The sequence below is a fragment of the Phocoena sinus genome, chromosome X, assembly GCF_008692025.1.
Source record: "Phocoena sinus isolate mPhoSin1 chromosome X, mPhoSin1.pri, whole genome shotgun sequence".
NCBI lineage: Eukaryota > Metazoa > Chordata > Mammalia > Artiodactyla > Phocoenidae > Phocoena > Phocoena sinus.
This window is the reverse complement of record NC_045784.1, coordinates 13,029,211-13,037,151: the sequence shown is the minus strand read 5'-3', so window position 1 is coordinate 13,037,151 and position 7,941 is coordinate 13,029,211. Positions and strand designations below refer to the sequence as shown.

Genomic DNA, 7,941 nt, shown 5'->3' with positions numbered 1-7,941 from the left:
ATATTTTATAAAGCAGGTAACTCACACGAATGATTTAAGAAGGACAGGTTCATCAGACAGTTTGAGGTTGAATCTAACAAAGTATGCAAAGTTAATTATATAATTTGAAGTGTTGGACAAAATGGGTCCAAGGGTCTTTCAACATCAAAGCCTCCAGTGGAGAAGGATGCAGTGTAACTGGGGCCTTCAGCTAAACTCTCCCGTGAGACAACTCTGTACAATACTGGTGATCAATGCATATTTCATGAATTGAATAAAATTAAAAGCATAAAATGAAGAGCTAGAAGAGACTCTAGAATTCTTAGGCATGTTTCCCCAGCAATGCTCTGAAAATGGGCACCAGGCTGTCTGGGCTGGAATACTGACTTCACTTTAGCCAGGCTTTTTCTATGCCTCAGTTTTCTCATCTGAAAAATACAGTGGATATACTTTCTGCCTCTTAGCGTTGTTGAGTAGGTGAAGTATATGCAGTAGATGTACTTGGTACCTTGACCAGATTCCCTTTACAAGGCCAGAGCACCCATCCCCTAGCAGGGGAGAATGTGGATACCCCAGCTGCCTCCGTCTCTGCAGAACTGCCCCGGACTGATGGTAGCCATGCCCCCCAGTAAGTTACCCCACCCCATGGCCCACAGACAAAGACTGACTGATATGCGGGTACAAAAGAGACCCCTCCTCTCAAGGCAGGGATAACTCCAAGGTGTGGTTTGTATTTCAGAGCCTCTCTTTAAGGAAGCAAGACCGCGCGTGTCCTCGCTCACCTTCCCCCACCCCTTTCCTTTCCTGCTTCCCTCCCTCCCTCCCAGGTTCTTCCTGAAGAGCACTCCCCGCAATGCGCCCGACTTCCTGCTTCAGGCTCTGCTTCTAGGGAACCCTACCTAAGAGAGGAGGTAGAGAGCTTCAAAGTTAAGTGTATAAACATTCAATCCAGTTTCATCGTTATTGCTTAATCATTCAAATTTAGAGCAAGCACAAAAGCAAAGGACCTTTGACATAATCCACCCCCGAAGGCTTACAGAGGAAAGTGGTGATACAAAATCTGAAAAGACAGAAAATTACTTGGGTGAGTCTATTCCCAAACTAAGACTGAGGAGACAAACCAGGAGCCAGAAAGACATAGACTGGCCCTGTTTAGATTTCTTTTAAAAACTAGACCCTGTGGTGAAGGCCTAAAATTAATATTATGCGCTGCCTTGAGATCTGGTGAAATCAGCCGGGTCTCAAATAGCCTAATTGCAAGTGCCTCTCCCTACTCTGCCACAAAGATCCTCCAGCCAAACAACTCTCCTTATCACAGAAACCAAGAACAGTTCCCTGCAGCCCTCAGAACTATTCGAACAAGCCAATCACATCCTCCTACAGAAGCCAGGGTACACCTCACCCTCTTGATACCATGAAGCCTGCCTCTCACAGTCCCTGGTTGTTCGCTCTGCTTCTGAGTATAACTCCCATGTAGCCCTACGTGGCACGTGGGATCCTCCTGCCCCAGACTGTGAGTATGTGTGACTAATAAACCATTGTCCATCTCATCTCTCCAGTGGTGGATGCTGTGTGTTCAGCCATCTCTATAACTCCATGGTGGGAAGCCATTCATCACCAGTGGGGTAAAGAGAAGGCAATGAAAACAGACCCTTATTACCAGGGCTTTTAAGACTTCTTAGTTTTTTAACTTCTCCATTCTTTTGTTAAACTTGTCAATTTTCACATATGAAATTGAGAAAAGCCAAGTGTGTGTGTACGTACGTATGTGTCAAAGAAACAAGATTAGGTTGGAAGAAGCTGGAAAATTGTCTTTCTCTGTAGCAAACACAGGAAAGAGGCTGTGTGTGTGGATAAGAGGCAGGGGTGGATGAGGCAGAGCTCGCCTGGGCCAGAGGGAGAGAGAAAGAAACGAACAACTTGCCGAGACAAAGCTGTGTTCTAGGTAGAATCCTGGCCGCTCCCCATTAGACCAAGGTGCTTCCCATTAGAACAGAAACCAAAAATCAGTGGGAACGGATCAGAGCTCAAAAGTAAAGGAAGTAAAGGTGCTTGGGCAGAAACGAAAAATGAATGAATAACAGGTGAAATATACATTATTCGTCAAGAACTCCTGACACTGTGGTTCTTATTAATGCAGAATGTGAGGGATGAGGTTTGGTTTCTCTCACTAGTTTTAGCTAAGGTCATCAAAAATTTTGGCTGCCTTTTAAGTACACAGTACCTTGACCTTGATACTCAGCCTAGTTATGAGATCACTGGGGACAAGTTGAAGGAGGTGCCCATTTCTAGAGCCTTACAGGAGAAACCTTTCTGCTAATCCCCAAATCACATCCCTGTGGACTTTTCATTCAATTCAACTCATGATTTAGGCACTAAGCACCTACACTATACAATACCTAATGTACCGTGTTTTTCCATATGTGCACCTATGATAGGAGAGAATCTGCCCTTTTAACAAGCCCAAAGGTGAGTCTTACGTGTCCCAAAATTTGAAAAGTAATACTTGAAAATATGCAAAGGAGAAAAAGGCAGGTGAAGCACTGACATTAAAATACAAGAATGTTCTTTGGAAAAAATGGGTCAGAGGCATTTCTCCAGAGAAGACGTACAGATGGCCAACAGGTACATGAAAAAAATACTCAAAATCACTACCAGTCAAAATCACCTTATACCAGTCAGAATGGCCATCATAAAAAAGTCTACAAATGGGGAGTTTCCTGGCAGTCCAATGGTTAGGACTTGGCGCTTTCACTACCGTGGCTCAGGTTCAACACCTGGTCAGGGAACTAAGATCCCATAAGTTATGCGGCACAGCCAAAAAAAAACAAGTCTACAAATAACAAATGCTGGAGAGGGTGTGGAGAAAAGGGAACCCTCCCACACTCTTGGTGGCAATGTAAATTGGTGCAGTCACTATAGAGAACAGTATGGAGGTTCCCTAGAAAACTAAAAATAGGGTTACCATATGATCCAACCACCCCACTCTTGGGCATATATCTGGAAAAGATGAAGACTCTAATTCGAAAAGATACACGCCCCCCAGTGTTCATAGCAGCACTATTTACAATAGCCAAGACATGGAAACAACCTAAATGGCCACTGACAGATGAATGGATAAAGATGTGGTGTGTGTATATATATATATATATATATATATATATATATATATATATATATACACACACACAATGGAATACTACTCAGCCATAAAAAGGAATGAAATAATGCCACTTGCAGCAACATGGATGGACCTAGAGATTATCATACTAAGTGAAGTAAGTCAGACAAAGAAAGGTAAATATCATATGATATCACTTATATGTGGAAACTAAAAAATGATACAAATGAACTTATTTACAAAACAAAAATAGACTCACAGACATAGAAAACAAACTTAAGGTTACCAAAGGGGAAAGGTGGGGGGAGGGATAAGTTAGGAGTCAGTGATTAACAAATACACACTACTGTATATAAAATAGATAAACAATAAGGACTTACTGTATAGCACAGGGAACTGTATTCAATACCTTGTAATACCCTACAACAGGAAAGAATCTGAAAAAGAATATACATATGTGTGTGTGTGTCTGTGTGTGTGTGTGTGTGTGTATATTATATATACACATATATGTGTGTATATATATATATATATATATATACATACATATATGTGTATATATAACTGAATCATTTTGCTGTACACCTGAAACTAATGCAGCATTGTAAATCAAGTATACTTCAATTTAAAAAAATGGGTCAGAAGGAGTTAGTCTTTAAAAAAACAAGATAAAATAAAATGAAATAAAATAAAACAAAATAAAATACAAGATCACATAGATTGAGTCACACTATTAATGGACCAACAGGAAGGACAGAAGCTGTTGAAAAGAGGATGAAGGTAACTGTTCAGCCTCCTGAAAGATAGGGAAGTTAACCTGGGCTTTGAAGGTGAGTAGGATTTAAATTGACATAGAGGGCTTCCCTGGTGGTGCAGGGGTTGAGGGTCCGCCTGCCGATGCAGGGGACAAGGGTTCATGCCCCGGTCCGGGAAGATCCCACATGCCGCGGAGTGGCTGGGCCTGTGAGCCATGGACGCTGAGCCTGCGCGTCCGGAGCCTGTGCTCCGCCACGGGAGAGGCCACAACAGTGAGAGGCCCGCGTACCGCAAAAAAAAAAAAATAAATTGACATAGAAAGCATTCCACACACCCACACAATAATGGAAGTAAGCATTCAATGCAGCTAGTATTCATTAATTGCTAAAAAAAAAAAAAATGGCAAACGTCTCAACAAGTACACGGTGGTTGCCATTTTTAAATTTTTTTTTATTTTTTATTTTTATTTATTTTGCGGTATGTGGGCTTCTCACTGTTGTGGCCTCTCCCGTTGCGGAGCACAGGCTCCGGACGCGCAGGCTCAGCAGCCATGGCTCACGGGCCCAGCCGCTCTGCGGCACGTGGGATCTTCCCAGACCGGGGCACGAACTCGTGTCCCCTGCATCGGCAGGCGGACTCTCAACCACTGCGCCACCAGGGAAGCCCTGGTTGCCATTTTTATTTGGCTGACTCCCTATTTGAGGGAAACAAGTGACAAAAAAACCTATTTAAATACTTAAATCATAAAAACCACAACTAAGTGGTACCGCACTAATTCTTTATTCATGTGAGATTTGACCGTGTAGCTCAGGCAGTGCCACCAAGGACCTGGTTTCTCACTATGTAGTTTCTTCTCACCCTTCCATGCTGTTGGCACCATCCTCAGGGCTTTCATGCTGATCCCTTGGCTTGCCCCTCACTGCAGCAAAATGGCAGCTCAAGTCCAAACCTCACATCCTTACATCAGCTCTTCAGGACAAGAGATGGTCTCCTTCTATAGCCTCTGCCTATCTTTCAGCCCCATCCTGAATCATTTTCTCACTTGCTCTCTGCACCCCAGCTCCATTGGCCTATTGCAAGCTCATCAAATATGCTATTCTTACTTCTATCACAGCACGTGGGCTTCCATGGTGCATTCTTCCTCCTCTTCACCTAGTTCACACACACTCAAATTTCATCTCCCAGCATAAACTTCATGACAAGGTCAGCCGCTGCTATATGCTCTCAATACATACTGTAGTTCTCCTTCGTGGCAACATATACATATAACCATTTGATTAGTGTTTGTCTTTTCTACAAGAAAGAAACCATGTCTGGTTTGGTTTATCACTGTATCCTCAGCATCAAGCCAGTGTCTGGACAGTGGGCACTTAATACGTATTTGTTGATTGGATAGTTGGATGGATGGATGGATGGATGGATGGATGGACTTAGCTTCTAAACACGGCCATGTAACTAATTAGCTACATAACCTTCAGCTTTTTTGAGATTCAGTTCTCTCAACTGTGAAATGAAAAGGTTGGACTAGTTGACCTTTAAGACCCTTTCTGAATTTAAAGTGCTGAATTCATAAAGTGTTACTGGCAAGAGAATTTCTTTAACTGCAAGTATGGTGGAAACAAACTAAAAAATGGTGTTTTGGGTTACTCTGCTATCCTTTTACAAATGTCATTTTTAATCTAATTCTGACTTTGTGTGGGTCTCATGCAGTAGTTAGCAATCTGGAGAAACTGATATCCTACAACTGTTACTGAGCAGCTGGAACTGCCAAATAGCTAATACAAGTTAGAAAAATATATATTGACAGTCTAGGCAGATGTTAAATTAAATGTTATTGAGAACATTTTACACATGTTCCTTTCCCTACCCTATCCCCCCATATTTGCAATATTCAAAGTAAAGGGTGGGGCTTCCCTGGTGGCGCAGTGGTTGAGAGTCCGCCTGCCGATGCAGGGGACACGGGCTCGTGCCCCGGTCCGGGAAGATCCCACATGCCACAGAGCGGCTGGGCCCGTGAGCCATGGCCGCTGAGCCTGCGCGTCCGGAGCCTGTGCTCTGCAACGGGAGAGGCCACAACAGTGAGAGGCCCGTGTACCGGAAAAAAAAAAACAACAACAACAAAAAACAAAGTAAAGGGTGGATTTGGTTTGATGCACTGCTAAAAATAAAATTTCCATCTTTGAGTGATGTTTAGTACAGAGCACTATTATCATATTGAAATAGATCTTGAATTTACAAAATAGCCTTGCTGTATCCAAATTCATAGAAATTTGATTAGATCCTAAATATATTTTCATTCAGGGTCCAATTCATATCCATCGATTTCTGCATCTTAAAAGAAAATATAATTCATCTTTTCACTTGACATGCCTATGAAGCACAAGATAACATTTCCTACCTGCTCCCCCATTCAACATCTGGATCTGAACTATAATTTGCCTATAAATAAGAAATGAGAATTTTGATCAGGCAGCTTTGCAATCTGTTCAAAAGAGTCTGGGAATACTTGATTGCATAACAAACCTCCAAGTAAATCAAGTGGTGTTAAGACAGTTTAACTACTATACAATATTTTATTATATTCTATCTCCCCTTAAAAATTTATACTTTCTAATGAAGTGATGCAGCCAGAGTATCGATAAAGAGAGAGCACTATGTGGAAAGGTCCTTGTGAAAAGAAACTCCCCTGTTGAGGAAACCAAGGCCCCGTTGTTCCTCTTCTAAGTGGCTGGGGCAGGAACTAGCTAACTGTTCCCCAAACCCATTTCCGTATCCTCCTTGGCTCCCAGGTAGACTGCATTTCCCAGCCTCCCACGTGACAGATTCCTGGCCAATGGAATGTAGGCAGGAAGTTATACACCCCACTTTTGGGCCTGGCTTATAAAATCCTCCCTTGTAATCCTCCACCCTCTTACATCCCACGTATGAAAGATGGCAGAGCTAGGTATGCCTTGTTTTGTGAACACTGTGTAGGGCAGAGCCTCTCTCCACTGTCTCATACTCTCAACCAAATTATGAGCTAGCAGAAGAGAGACTACATTATAGTATCTGTCATTCTTCTCAGTATCTTAGGCTTCTGAGCACAGCACACTACCAGAAGCCTCCATTAAAAATTTGCTATAGGTGATTATTCCTTTTCCCCCATTTTTTCTTCATTTTAAAGACAGAAAAGTAAAGAAGAGGGGAGATCCTGACATTCCATGACTTTTTTGCCCAAGAACCATCTATCCTTGCATAAATTGGGCCCATAAAATACATTGGCTGCAAGAATGGAGAAAACGTTTAGCTTTTTCAAATGAGTGTATTAGTCCACGTTCTCATAGAAGCATATGCCAAGATAAGATTAAACATACAAGGATTTTACTAAGAGAAATGTCCATGTAAGAAAATGCAGAGTGAGCCAGGAAAGCTAGAGGGTCATGAGACCACGACGTGAGGCTGACCCAGAGCGAAGAAGTGAGGGGGAGAAGGCTGGGCAGAAGTGTGCTGCCATGTAGTCTAAGGAAGGTTTGGCAAGGCCATCAGGGAGTCCTCAAGCCAAAGCTGGCCATTGGAGGAATCCCATGTCCGTCCAGAAAAAAACCTGCCTTGGTACTTCTGCCACACATCATTGGCTGGGAGCACCCCTTGGGAGGCAAGGCCTTGGTTCAAACTTGGGGATGGATTTCAGAACCCAGCAGCTGGGGCCATCAGTCAGTTATACTCCCCACAGTTCTTCAAAGCACATTCTCATCGCTTCTACAGAGTGTTCTTTTAAAGGTAACATGAGCTTATCCATCTTATCTGTATATCTTTTTGTTTTAATAGATTTTAGCCACTATGAAAACATAAAGGATCAGGACCAGAAAAAAACTAGTCTCCATGATGGGCCTTGTCATAAATTTTGTTTTTATCAGTCACCATCAGTCAATCACATAATGCTCCCCCATTGAATAGAGGCTCATTAACCAAGTTAGGATTTATATTCAGCTGCTAGTTATGGGGACTGGAGATTAAAAAAATGGTTTAACCAAGACAGAGGTTTATTTCCCTCTTATATAAAATAAGTCTGTAGTTAAGCAGTGCAGTGATAGTATTGGGCTGGC

The 7,941-nt window shown here is 42.5% G+C and overlaps 1 long non-coding RNA gene across 1 annotated transcript in view; it reads right to left on the bottom strand.

The window, feature by feature from the left end:
* Window positions 1-4,480: 4,480 nt before the first annotated feature.
* The window catches only part of LOC116747932, a 68,423-nt gene continuing 64,962 nt past the window's right edge, over window positions 4,481-7,941 (bottom strand). Inside the window, exon 3 of the long non-coding RNA XR_004348138.1 lies at window positions 4,481-4,550. This is a non-coding gene — a long non-coding RNA (uncharacterized LOC116747932). The remainder of the gene's footprint in view (window positions 4,551-7,941) is intronic.